The following is a 15,013-nucleotide window of genomic DNA, read 5'->3' as shown; positions in this document are numbered from 1 at the left end:
AAAAATTCACACTGCATCGATTTTCGACGCTTCGACGCTTCGTCGCCAAGTCGACAAGTTGTCAAGTTGAGCTTCGAATACTGGCGCGAGAATGCTGGCGCATATATTTTGTGGCTTACACTCGATTTGTAGTAGCTTGTCTACCGATGTTTTCTACAACATGTAAGATATCGTAGCTTTTCGGTTTCTTTTGCCCTGTCCGTTTTTGCATAACTTTCCAATGTTTATGCAAAAACTTTTGTGACATAGGACATTCATCCGACTACAATCAATTTGTTTCCTGTGTGCTTCTTAAATCGCCTAAAAGTAGACTTCATTTTTTTCGCGATTTCGTAAGTTTATTTAACAGGGTTCATTGGATTCCAATAGGAGCTTTCTAAGCTTTTCATCGTTTATATCGTTTTCAAAGTTTTCAATGCCGCGGTGTGCGTTGTCACTGACGCATGGGAAGCTTGCTATTCTCGCGTTTGTCATAAACTCTTGTTTGATTAAGAATATGTACGATTACAAATATTCTTTTGGTGAAAATTGCGTTTTTTATTTCTTTTGGAAAGCATATCGACGTTATAAATAAACAAAGTCGTCGTTATGAATTTAAAGAAGAAGTTCTACTATTGTTATATTCTTTAGTAAGAAAGGCTCTATCTCACCCCAGGTGGGATCAAATCGGGTTTTTGGTTATAAACTGTACCGTTTTCATGATATTTTCACTTTTTTTGTGAGTACATGGTCCACATGGTATTTTTTTTATCTAATTAAGATCTGCAGTTCAAATACAATCACATGGTTTCTATTTCCAATAACAAATTAATAACACCGATGTGGTTAGTTAGATTGTCCAAAACGTTCTGATTTTATTGTGATCGAAAAGTCCCCCAGAGCCTCACACACGAGGTACTGAGGTTTTGCTACTTGCTACTTGCTTAAATCGCGGCGAGGTAAACGAAGTTTAGCTTTGTTCGCAGTTTGGGTTACTGTTGCCGGCTGTGCTGACGATGTTGGTGTCGTCGATCAATTATGCTGAAAGCAATTTCCGTAACTTATATATTAATTTGGGCTATAATATTTGTATTGAAACTACAGAGTTGAAGTTGCAATTATGAGTAATAATCAATAAATTGTGTAAATTCAATAAAAGATTTAAATGTATGTAAAATTATTAATTTAACCTCAAATAATTAAGCTTAACATGTTAAAAAAGTCTGGCAGTCAAATTTGAAATAATGAAAAAAACAATAAATAATTTTTTTTCTAATCAAAACCACAAATAATTAATCTTTTTAATTGCAGATCTCCTGTGATTTTTAATGAGATCAATAAAAGTGTAAAATATAATGAAAACGGTACAGTTTATAACCAAAACACACAAAAATATGTAGATTCAGTTAATATCCAAAATTAATAACATTGACTTACACTTGAGCATGAACCCAACCAACTATACGTTTCTGTGATGATTTGTATACTCAATGAGCCCAGGAACATTTTTCAAAAAAGAATTCATCAAAATAATGATTTGAATATCAAAAACATTGCGGTTTTTGGGAAAGGGGTGTGCAATTTTATCGGAAAATCTCCGAAATTTCCAATAAAGGGTCATTCCATCTGAAGCGGAACAGCATTTGAAAATTACCCTCTCCGATCCTGCTCAAATTTGGCAGGGCTGTTGATACTATCAAAACATACAAGAATCCCGAATTTCATCCAAATCGCACCACCCCCTCCATTTTTGTAACCTCCCAAAAAATCGACTTTTTGCCGATTTTAGAGCAAAACCCCTATCTTCAAACGGCGATAACTCGGGAACCACAAATCTTAGAGGGTCGGTCTTAGACTCAATTTTGAAGGGCGTAGAATCCATTTCCGTGATCGAAATGTTGATTAATTTATTTTTTTCTACCTGTATTGCGCAATTGAAAACTTTAAACGGCCGTATCTCAAAACACCCCAACTTATTTTTTTGATTTGACCGCACCATCGTGTTCCCCGGCCAATTTTACATAAGAATCACTTATCGACAGAAATGAATATGTTTCGTTCCAGAGATATCGAATTTTAAAGTTTTGTGTTTTCGAGATTATCTACATCAGCTTCATTCGCCGCATCTGCTAGATGCACACAGGCGGGCTGATCAATAACTGCTACCTGGTCATTTATTGAAATAATATTTCATCATAAACAATCTTTATCAAATTGGGCAAAAATTAACTGTATAACACTATAGGAAACTGGAGTTTAATCGCGAATGTTTATCTGCTCAAAACAATTAATGAAGTGAATTTCTGTGCTAACCCACAGGACAGAGCAATAACGACACACAGTAAAGGGCAGAATTGGATTCCGACGAAGCGAGCAGGAAAATGCAATTAATCTTCTTAGTAACACTGAACAATAAGTGCACGATACATTATTGAGTAAAAAATATGAATTAAAATGAATAAAATTTGTTGATACGTTGTACTCTAGTGAAGGACGATCACAAGGAGTAGGAAAAGGATTTCTGGAAAGTATAAAACTGAAAAATGTAAGAAAATCACAAAGTTTGATCTGCTGCAAAGCGGCTAATTCCCCAAATTTAGTTGCGATGATTTCCGAACAACAGTTTTTTTTCTTCTTTCATTCTTGGATTCTTGGAACACAATACGGCTGCTGTCCTCACGTATAAGGATTTTTTTAATTAAATGTACCTTGACCAAAATCATCTTTTAATCAAATGGAGCTGGCTCGCAATATAAAAATTGATTTAATATGATCAATCTTCTAAACCATAAATCAGGTTTGCCAAATTATGGTAAAGTGTCAATAATTAACTTTTATAATTATAACAATAATAAAGCAGGTTTTGGGGTTTTTGCTGAATGGCACTATTTTGCTACCGCTCATGATAAAGGCCCTAGTCATGGCCTCGGATGTACTCTAAAACGGTTAGCACCACGTAAAAAACAGTGCATTCAAAATAACCCAATCAGCGCCGTACCTAGGGGTCGGCGCAGTTGGCGACCGCCAAGGGCGCCAGCCCTTGGGGGGCGCCGAAAACGATGAGTGAACAAATTTGTCATGTTATTATAAAATCCTAGAAAGGTATTCAGAACAAAAGGGGCGCCAAATTTTAAAGTAGGACTACAAAATAACTCGATAATCTGGGTCGGAATATTACAAATATTATTTTATGTTAAACACATGGGGCGCCAAAATCAACTATTTCAATAATTCTACCAGAATTAAATTTAAAATTAAATTCTCTAAATTCATTTATCAAAGGGGGCGCCGAAGTGGCATAAAGTTCAGGAGTTTTATAACAATTCTTTTAAATAGCTAGAGATTTTATATTTCAACTACAGTATATAAAATTCAATTAAAATTTCACCATTTTTTCCAGCATCAGGAACCATCAAGCTTTTTTATGTTTTGAAGTTTTTTTTATATAATCAGCTATTCAATTGAAATTTACACATTTCTATTGAAAATCTGAAATAAAAAGAATAAGATATTTCAAGTTTAAAGAAAATGGCATTTGAGATATTTTTATCGTTTTAAATGCAAACTTGTGCGTTGAGATTGGCCTACGTTTTCAAAATACTGAAGTGTTTAAATTGAAAATTTCAAACACAAAAAATGCTTTGACTTTTGTTAAATTTCAAGCAAAATATATTTTTTTTCAACATAAAAATGTTGGTTTTTAAGAGCACATAAATTGCTCTAAATATATTATATTCCTGAATTGATATATTAAAAAACTGGTTTGCTATGCTGCTTGTATTCAATTGCTTGTAGCAAGAGTGAAAAAGTAAAATTTGGGTGTCTTCGGCAAAGTTGCGTAGATTGGCATGCCCACCAACTTTTTAGTCGTAAAAGTAAAATATTATACAATTTCTTGTATAATTTTGATTTGCAGAAACACCATTATCGCGGACCCATTAGAATTTAAACCAAAGCAAAATTCCAACTCCAAAAACAGCAATATTTTTTGGGAAAACACAAAGTTCCACTTAATTTTGCTTCTAGGGACAACAATTTGAAGAATGTTAGTAACATTTTCCTTGAAAATTTATTTTTGTTAAGTTTTAATGGAATGGATAAAGTTGCTTATCTTTCACATACATTTTTTTAATTATTTCATGGATTCCATGTGTTGGGCTATCCAGTGTAATTTCGCCTAAATTTTTACATTTACACAAACGGTTCTAAAAGCTTTGATTGTAGAGGGTGACTATTCTCGAGATTTTCAATTTCCCGGGAATCGAGAGTTGAATTTGGAAATTTCCCGGGAATTCCCGGGACCCAGTAGTGTTTATAACTATGCCAATAGTGCCAGTAATGTATAAAGAAAAGTTATAAATGTGTTTCTTTTCAATGAATTCAGTTACGATTTATTCATGCTTATTTAATGAAACGTTAATTAGTAGCCTCATTATTTTTGGGAATTATGATCTACCTCTTGATTTTTTTTTCTGAATCTGCAATACAACTTGTTGTATGAACTTGTTATTAGATTTTTGTGAAATAACAAAATAGCTAATATATAATTTCCCAGTATCGAGATTTTTATAATATAATAAATAGCGACTCAAAACAACAATTTAAATATTTTTTTTCTTTTTTAAGGTCCACTGTAAATATTCATTGAAGAAATAGTAATCAGGAAAACCTGAATGTTCACATGACTTTACAAAGATTTCCAGAGTTTTTTTTTCTAAGATATAATTTAATATTGAGGTTTAAGCGAAACACAAAATTACTCCATGACATCAAAAAACGAAATTACCTTGATACAGCGAAATTAGAATAATAAGAATTAAAAAAAAATAGATTATAAGGATTGCTATGCTTGAAAGAGGATATGAAAATTATACTCATAGAAATAATAAAGAGAAATATAAAAAAAATTAGACTTTCTTCTTGTGCCTAACTGCTAAGTATGCTTTAAGGTTAATTTTGGGGTCCACATTATTTCAAGTTCTCCCAATTATAGTTATTGGAATTTTTAATAAGTTAAAATTTACACTTTTTGAATTAGAAGATAAGAGAAGCATTGGTTCATTCGAACTTTAACATCTTACATTGAACATCCAATGTTCTAAACAATTTCGAATTTTCAAATGTTTTTTTCTGATTTGTTTATATAATTTTGCTTCGACCAAATTTCCCGGGAATCGAGAGGTCCAAAAATGGTCGATTTCCCGGGAATTCCCGCTCGTCACCCTCTATTTGAGTGTAATGGTTTTTATACAAAATTTCAAGAAACTTTAGATGTCGAAAAATAAATACAAAAAAATTTCAATGTGTTAAAAAGGTAAAAACTAATTGCCTTTGTTTGAAGCTATGAATTTAAAAAAAACTTTTGGAATTTTATATCAATCAAAAAACACAGTCACAGAGAAGAGAAATATTGTTTTCAAAAATAAATTGAAAAAAATAGTTTCAAAAGGAATCCATCCAAAAACAAGTTTCAAAAGGAGTCAATTTTCTAATCAGTTGAACTATTTTTTCAGGAATTCAGGAAAATTGTTTGCTGATACCATGAAATTTAAGCTAGGTCAGATCAAATTCTGCTTAAAACGATAAAACAATACTCTGCTATTTTCAGTCAACATTAATCCTAAAGCAACTTTTCGTTACAACCTATCTGAATTGGAAAGATATAAATCGATTGAAATGGTTTAAAAATAATAAAACAATAATTTGAATATTCTTCAAAGAATTAAATTGTGGTTGGATTTTTTAGCTGTTATATTTATTCAATCAATTACCATTATAACTCTTTGAATCAATCGCTGAAAATTTAAGTAAACATATCAAAATGATGAAAAATTTGGAGGGGCGCCAAATTGATGCTTCGCAAAGGGCGCCGTGGACCCAAGGTACGGCTCTGAACCCAATAAATATTCCTTTCACAAAAATAGATTGATCAAGGTAGGGGAACAGCATCTAATTCCAGCGTTCCACCAATGTTGCTATATCAGCGCTTTGGCATTCAATTAAGCTGATTAAAAGCGTTTTCAACTGAAATCGAGTGATAAATAGCTCAATAAAAAGTGAACAAGCAAATTTCTATCAAAAGTTTTGCAAAATTTGTTGTTTGAATAGTGAAAATTAGCGAATTGGACGAAACTAGGAGCGAGGACTTAATCTGCCAAACATACGAGAATTGGGTCCTTAAATGAAGCTTAGATTGCTGATATTATTGTTTACAGCGATAAAGCTTATTTTTCTAAGTACAATGACCCTTTGTACGACCACAAAGAGTTTAAAATGGATTTTTAAATCAATTTTGAAAAATTAACCTCGCGGTCCTTCTTGACAGAAAAGCTCCTACTTGACAGCTCGTTCCAAGGGGACCATAGTTGATCCATCGAAAAAATGTTGTCTTGTCAAAAAAAAAATCTGCATTAAAATGAAAAAAGTGATCAGAAATGGTTTTTAATCGTGTTTTTTTGTCGTTGCAAATAAAAATTTACATAAGGCTTTAGTACCCAATTTCCCCTATTAGCCATTTGAATAAATCGTCGCTAACATTTCAATAAGCGCTACACAGAAAAAAATAATGTAAATTTGGAAGCTGTAATTTTGTAAGAATGAATATTACCTCTTTTATGATGTAATTTTACCTCAATTTAGACTGAAAAAGTGACATTACACCAGAAAAGTGGCAAAATTACACATTTCCAGAGGTAAAATTACACCTTTTTTCTGACATAAAAGATGTACCCCTTCCCAGATGTAATATTACCATGATTTTTTTTTTCTTTGTATGTCTAACGCAAAGCCTATATATGTTTATGACGCTTTTTGAAATGTTAGCGACGAAATATTTGCGTAAAATTATAAAAATATAAATTAAATTAATCATCTCCCAGAACACCAGGTAGCAGTTATGGATCAGCCTGCCTGTGTGCTTCTAGCAGATGTGGCGAGTGAAGCTGTTGTAGGTAATCTCGAAAACACAAAACTTTAAAATTCGATATCTCTGGAACGAAACATATTCATTTCTGTCGATAAGTGATTCTTATGTAAAATTGGCCGGGGAACACGATGGTGAGGTCAAATAAAAAAAATAAGTTGGGGTGTTTTGAGATACGGCCGTTTAAAGTTTTAAATTGCGCAATACAGGTAGAAAAAATAAATTAATCAACATTTTGACCACGGAAATGGATTCTACGTCCAATTTCCTTCAAAATTGAGTCTAAGACCGACCTTCTAAGATTTGTGGTTCCTGAGCTATCGCCGTTTGAAACTAGGAGGTTTGGTCAAAAATCACCAAAAAGTCGATTTTTTGGGGAGGTACAAAAATGGAGGGGGTGGTCCGATTTGGATGAAATTCGGGATTCTTGCATATTTTGATAGTATCAACAGCTCTGCCAAATTTGAGCAGGATCGGAGAGGGTAATTTTCAAATTTGCACTTTTTCGTGCACAGTTGAGATGGAATGACCCTAAAACCTTTACCTTAACCTTTTTTTTCTCCTTATTTTCAATCACTTTGCGTGCTTCAGGAAAAATGTTCCCTGCACCATTTCGCATAAAAAATTTTTAATCTGAACCATAAATATTGTCCATGTGGACTTAAAACACTAAATACTAATTACTAAATTGTAATAGGCAAAATTTCGTCCCATAGGAAAAAAGTTCAAAAAAGGATAAAAGGATAACTTTCATTTTTCCCGACCAAAGATTTTCGTTCACCCCGCAAAAGGACGGGGATGTTCCACACTTTCATATGTATATGATAGTTTTCTTGCTATTTCTAAAAAATACTATCGAGGTTTTTAAGCGAAGATGGCGTTCGAATGGTGAACGCCCGAAATGTCAAAATCACGCAGTGGTACCAACATTACGGAAAAAGTGTGCCATGGCATGACAGCCACATTTTTTTCTAATGTTGGTGCTACTGCGCGATTTTGACATTTCGGGCGTTCACCATTCGAACGCCATCTTCGCTTAAAAACCTGGATACCCCTCTGAAAAAGACCATGCATTTCTTAACGTCAATGATTTTTCCAAATCCCTTACTTACTTTTGTTTGTTTGACAATTGTCTTATTTGTTTTCGCTGCCTGAACGCTCCGGCGAGCGCGAGCGAGAACGAGCTACCTGATAAATACTCACGTGTACTTTGTACACAGTTTGTAAGGGCACTTGTAAGAAAGGCGAAAACACGCGACCTCCCGAAGGTTAAGTTAGGATTAGTTGTTAAAGTGATTTTTTCTTTCTTACCCAAATGTATTCGATTCAATGCAAAAATGTAAAACAATTTGAAGTAAATAAATGAGTGTGAACAGTTAATAATAAAACGAAAAATACAACAAAGATGAAGAGCATTTAGCCATACTACCACTGAAATGTAATTATTATATGAAAGTTCAAGAAAGACATATTTAATTTCAAAATAATTGATTTCTTCTTTCAGCCAACCTGTATAGGAAACCAATAGCTTCTTTGAATCAGTTGAAATGTTAGATTTCCAAAATAACATTTCGTCGGTTGTGTGCTATCTTACGATACGTCCTATCTTTTTACAGCAGATGTGTCACAAAAATGAGGGGGGGGGGGGGGGGGGGTTCATTCGATTATCCGAAGTGAAATTTTTCCGAGACCTTCGGATATCCTAACAACAATATCCTAAACATCTCATGGAATTTGAAAACTTAAACATGTGTTATAAGTTGAATTTATACATATCAAATATTTTTGCATGTTTCACTCGTTTCAAGAGTAAACCCATTATCATTTGTTATTACACGGCTAGAAAGTAATTACACTAAATTCCTAGCACAATGTGCTGAGTCCAAATGAGCCGGCTCGATTAGCTTCCCTAGGGGACAGAGCACGCCGGTGAAGAATATTTACGGCTCTGAGAGCGTGAGTGAGAGAATCGGTCGACTCTTGTGAAATTGGTCCATTTACAGGACGGTAGGAATGATATCCTGAACGAGACTGACGAGAAGAACACGTTTGTCAAGCGAAATTTAGCCATTTTTTTTGTGAGCAATAAGTCCACCAGAGTTGTGGGAGGAAATATTCCACTTTAAAATTTTGTTGTTGTAATACACCACCGCACCCATCACAGAGAGCGGAGAGTTGTCTGTGAATAAGAGCGAGGGTGAGAGAGTTGGAACTGAATCTCCGGTGAGAACAACGAGCCGCGAGAATACCGTTTTAAAGCGATATCCGGAGTTTGGATTAAAATTTATGAATGAGATTTTCATGGAAACTTGACCTATATTAAATATTGCTTTGATTTGTCCTAGTGCCATTAATAGCGGTTGTCAGATGATCATGAAAGCAACCCGAGACTGTCTTAATCCTAAGAGGTCTTGATCGTTACCTCTATGCAACTTAACTAGCAGTTAAGGCTCAAGGTCAAATACAATTTTATCATTATCTCTCTTCAAATTGAAAATTCGACAATGCTGTAGAATAGTTTTCTTCTTGTTTAGTAATTATCTATCAACTCTCGAGACACTTTTTCGTGATGTTGAATAAAATTAAAAATCGGTTAAAGTATGCAACCGAGTACTGCTCGACTCCGAAGCTCGAAGCCCGACGGTACTGTTGAGCAAAAGGGGACTGGGTGTGTTGTTTTCTCAGCTCATTCCGTCATTGACTGCCGCCGTCGTCGCTGCTTTTCGAGCGAGACCAGAGTCTTGTTATTGTTGCGCTGCTGCTGCTGCTGGTGAGATCATATACCTTTTTTGTACAGAGTGTGTGCATGGCACCAACGCACGGGTTCAGGGAGAAGAATGTGTCATCCGTCGTCGTCGTCTTCGTCGTGAAAATCTGTGGGTTCAACTTGCGACAGCTACGTAATACTCGAACATTGAAGATCTTGAACAGGCTGTCCGCTACGCGTGTAGAACTCCACGCGTGTAGAACTCCACGCCAGCCGGACTTAGAGCCATTTAAGGAAGTATTTGCGCCTCAGTGTCCCAGACGGATCTTCCATGACCTGGCTATGACAGTGTGACTTGCGGTGTGCCCTAAATATGTGTCCAGGGCGAAGCTCGATTGTGTGTCCTAAATTCTGAAAACGCCAATCAAATAGCATTCAATTAGTGGTACTCTGACCATTAGGGAGTTAAAGCAAAAAAGAAAAATGAGGAAGTGTATTGCAATGTGAATCGAAAAGAGGAGACGGTTCTTAAATATTTTTTCGTGTGTCTGCGTTTGCAGCGACTTCTCTCAGTCGCTCGGTATATCCCATATATTCTACACGTATTCGACCGTGAATGGTTTTAACCTTCTTTTCATTTCAACTTCTTTCAGTGCAATTGTAGGAAGTTGGATTGGAATTTATCGTGAAAGCAGGATCATTTTCAAGGCGAAAAGAGTGTCGTGAATTTCGTTTGACAAGAATTAAAGAAAGTGCGAGTTGAGGAAGGAAAGGAGAGCACAAATAAATTAGTGAAAAAGAAAGGAAAAATAAAATCATTTGCCGTTGTTTCACCACAGGAAAATCTGTTCAATGAAGAGAGGAAAACGAAAAGTGTAGAATTTTATTTTTGGAAATCGTTATTAGTGTATAGTGTGTAGTATATGTGCTATACACATGTGAGTATCGCACATTCGTGTGTATTGTACCCATTTTTGCTCGCAGCGACGTGTATTAAAAATACCACAGAGCTCTGCATATGCATGCATACCATACTACTACTAAAAGTGTGAAGTGAAGCATGAGAAAGTCTCATTACTTTCCCTGAAAATACGATAATCATAGCAGCAGATAGCAACTTTGGAGATTGAGAAGGCTCCTGGATTAAACGTGCATCACAAGCAGATTTTTCTGAAAGTTTGTCGTTGGAAAGATTTGACTCGTAATTAGAGATTACGGTATTACGGGCGCCGGCGGCGATTAATGCTTTATTGAGCTTGTTCTTCATTGATGGTAAGCATACTGCTATGGAATTTACCCTTTAACAGTTGGCAAATTAAAAGTACATAGTTCATTAAACAAAAACATTACAAATTTGATGTAATTCCAACTTTTAACTACGATACAGCAATTGAAAACTGGTATGATACATTTGCAGCAACCAAAATATTGAGCATTAATTTAATATTTTTATGTTTTAACAAGCCTTACCCGACAAACTTCGTCTTGTATATTTTTTTGTTTCTTGACGTGTTTTGCTTGTTTGCTTAAACCTCTACTGCCCAAATTTTTTTTTCGAAAATATTTATTTTTCCCGTGTTCAGGAGGTCATTTTGAGCAACTTTTGTTCTACGAAAAACTTTACTTCTCTTGTTTTATGTTTTTCTTGTTTCATTTTTAGTATTTTAATTTGCATTTATCTTGTTTAGTTTATGTTTGTTTTTGGTAGTATTTGGCCTACTCTACCATCTAATATAATTACATTTCGCCTATCTAATTTTTTCATGTTTTTACAGTCACTTTTTCAATTTTTTGCATGTTTTTCACATTTTCTGCCATAGAATCGCACCATCATCATTTAAATTGCAAAAAAATGCGTAGAGGCATAGTCTGGGACACTACAAAAATTACTGCATACTTCCTTTTACCCCTAAAAAAATGACATTTTTGAAAACATTGGCAAAGTCACATAAAACAAGTTAAACTTCCAACCCTGAAATTTTCTAAAATTTTAAGAGTTCTTCTTTCCAATGCTTTTTAAATATCAAAAATCGGTGTGTTACCGTAGGCGTTTCCTGCGATTTTGGCCACATTTCATATGTTTTTCAATGAAAAGAAAACTTCTTTGAGAGGCTGTAAATAGAGGCGTTGGCTAATAGGGTCCTAAAGACTTTTGTTGATTTTATTAATCAACAATAAAAGCATGACAGAGTGCTATTTGTGGTCACTTTTTTCGATTTTCATGCAAAATATAAAAAAAAAACTGTAAAGTAATTCTTTCCTTGTTCCTGAGCGAAACACCATCGAAGAGTATCGGGGCCGGCATTTACAAAGCGGATTCAGTGACAGTTCATTAATCAACTTAATGTTAACATGTTTATGCCAATGTTAAAAGTCCTTGGGTTGTCTTGATAAGGTCCAGTTTGTGACGATACATGACCTTCTTTTTACTAAGGAATCGAATCCAGAAAGTAAAAGATCACCAGTTGTGTTAGTCCGAGCCGGGATTTGAACCCCGATCTACCGCTTACGATGCAGAAGCGTTACCACTGGGATACGTGGCTCGACGAATAACATGTGACGAATCCACAGAACGTGCTGTCAAACAGAATACTTTGTTTCAAGAATGGACGCAAACCAAATATTTGAAATTAAATTTTGAAAAATTGTGATCAAATAATAAGCGTTATAGCTGTGTGTGTGATAAAATAAGAAACATTGAAAAATAATTATATTAACACATCGTCGCTTGTGAGCTATCTTGTGACAACGATCATTTAGCACTTTTCCACGAAAATCGACTTTTGAAAATCGATGGAAAATATGTTCAAAACAATAATTGATGGAGTAAACCAGACATGCATCCGCTCTAACTCCTTTTTTAGAAGAACTTGTTTAGCATTTCACGTAGATGAGACCCAGCATGTTGTGCCAGTGATTACATCAAATCAATTCAAAAATCAAATTATTCGCTCTACAGCATTGCCTTGGCGTTCTCGATTGCGAGATTCCTACTCGAAACTTAGTGTCCGAAGGCTTGATTGTTGTGGCACTTGCAAACACCTTAGCTTCCATCCACCCTCGAACTGACGACCTTTGGATTGTGAGTCCGAATGCCTACAAGCGACTCCACCGAGGCAGGACCCAAGGAGACGACTCCTACTCCTGGACTGAGCTAACGTCCAAACTCTAGGTTAGACCGGGGCCAACATTGACTTCCCCGTCTGACGGAAGGCGTGATCATTATGAAGCAACCGGTTCGTATACCATCGTTTAAGAAAAATTCTAAGTTCAACTAATTTGGTTACACCAGTTAAAAGATACAGTGAATAATGTCAATAAAAATCTGAAAAGCACGTGTCACAATTGTGTTTTGAAAGTAAAAAAATAGACTACGTGACACAAGTGTGGCAGTGCGTGGCCGAATGGTTACGCTGTCCGCTTTGTAAGCGGATGATTCTGGGTTCGATTCCCATCTGCTCCAACCTTCCATCGGATGAGGAAGTAAAATGTCGGTCCCGGCCTTGGTTGTTAGGCCGTTAAGTCATTCCAGGTGTAGGAGTCATCTTTATGCCATAAGTACAAACAACACACCAAACCAAGCCTACTCCGGTGGAATCGCTGGCGGCGGTTGGACTCGCAATCCAAAGGTCGTCAGTTCAAACACTAGGGTGGAAGGTTCCTTGGAGTAGAAAGAGGTTTGGGTGCTCTCCCCATTCAAGCCTTCGGACTCCTAGGTTCGAGCAGAAACTTGCAATAGAGACCACAAAAGACCCGGGGGTCGTTAATGTGGATGGTTTGATTTTTGATTTTTTTTGACACAAGTGTGCACAAAACTATCATAAAAACTATAATAACTATAATAGTTTAACTGACTCAATTAGAATATTTTGAAAAACAAAAGATGTTATTGCTTTAAACAAATGTATATAAACATAAATTTGAGAAAAGTAAGAAAAAAATCTGCATTTTCAACAATTTGTATGACGTGATAAGAAAGTGGTCTATAAAACACAAGTGTGTAACGGCGCCGAGTCCCGAGTCCCGAATGGTTACGCTGTCCGCTTTGTAAGCGGATGATCATGGGTTCGATTCCCATCTGCTTCAACCTTCCATCGGATGGGGAAGTAAAACGTCGGTCCCGGCCTCGGTTGTTGTTAGGCCGTTAAGTCATTTCAAATATGGGAGTCGTCACCCTGTCTCCGGTGGACGTCGAAAAAAAAAGAATGTAATTTCTAAGAATTTGGTAAAAGGTCATTCTCTAATCTAATCTAATCTAAACTAATCGAACACAAACGCAGCCAGTCCGAAGAAAGCATCCTGGAAGAACTTGCGGTTAGATTACTACCTAAGTCCATAAAATAAAAATAATAAAAAAATAAAAATAATAAAATAAAATTTAAAAAATAATAATTAAATTCTAATAATCTCTTCTAAAAACTTCATCTGTAAGTTGTTACCTCGTTAGAGTTAACTCGGATTGTTTTGCGGTCTTCGACAAAGTTGTTTGTCACAAAATTTTACACAAATTTTACATCGATCAATAATGACTCTTAAACCTTGACCGATTTGGCTCAACATTGGCACAGTTATTTTTTACCTAAAGGATTGAGCCAGGGGGTATCTTTTAGGATTTTTCACAATTTCTTGTCACCCTAATGTGCATTGTCCTTATTGTATGTAAAGAGGTTTGCTAAAATAGTATTTGATAAACACAAATCATTTTAATACAGTTAATGGTACGTTAAATTGCTTACTTGTTTACGGGAAAAAATACTGACAATGGAAAGTGCAGAATTATTTATCAACATGAAAAGTGCGAATGCGAAACTCGTGGCTCCTTCGCAGTCTGTCTTTTCCGGAAATTGAAGAAAACTCGAGTTTTTTTTGAAAAGGTCCTATAAACAAAATTTTCACTTTTTGCTTTTTGGGTGTTTTTGAATACCCCTGACTCAAGGCGTTTCTAAAAACACCCAAAAAGCAAAAATTAAAAATTTTGTTTATAGGACCTTTTCAAAAAAAACTCGAGAAAAGTAAAGAATACACACAAATAACGTTGCGTGGTCGGGGCCGTCTTTCCAGTCTGTCGTCGTGGTCTGGAGCTTAAACCAGCGAACCAAAACACACGCATTTCAACACTTGAATGTATGTGCCATTATGGCCCCGTTCCAGACACCCTCAAACCATTCCGTTTGACCGTTTGATCGGTTGGCGAGGGCAGTGGGCGAACCAGAAAAATATCGCCAGGGTTTAAAAGCAGTGAACAGCTCTACAAGGTAGTGGACTTACCATAATTGGGTATTTGAATTTCACGCAACCTTGAGAGAAGGAAGGATGAAGCACTTTGCTTCCTATTTGCAGTTCTTTAATAATTACGACGACTCCAAATGAGGTGTTCATGAGATTCCATGGAAGTAGTCGATAAA

The 15,013-nt window shown here is 35.5% G+C and overlaps 1 protein-coding gene across 12 annotated transcripts in view; it reads left to right on the top strand.

Moving 5' to 3' along the window:
* The first annotated feature begins 9,518 nt into the window (after window positions 1-9,518).
* The window catches only part of LOC120431534 (nuclear pore complex protein DDB_G0274915), a 48,854-nt gene continuing 43,359 nt past the window's right edge, over window positions 9,519-15,013 (top strand). For 6 of the 12 annotated variants that reach the window (XM_039596633.2, XM_039596634.2, XM_039596637.2 and 3 more), the window contains exon 1: window positions 9,681-10,880. The gene's annotated coding sequence lies outside the window, so the exon portion shown is untranslated. Of the gene's footprint in view, window positions 10,881-15,013 lie in introns of all 12 variants that reach the window. The other 6 variants (XM_039596627.2, XM_039596629.2, XM_039596630.1 and 3 more) reach the window with 6 other exon arrangements.

Source organism: Culex pipiens, chromosome 1 (assembly GCF_016801865.2).
Source record: "Culex pipiens pallens isolate TS chromosome 1, TS_CPP_V2, whole genome shotgun sequence".
Taxonomy (NCBI): domain Eukaryota; kingdom Metazoa; phylum Arthropoda; class Insecta; order Diptera; family Culicidae; genus Culex; species Culex pipiens.
Note: the sequence above shows the minus strand (reverse complement) of the source record. Positions and strands in the feature narration are given on the sequence as shown.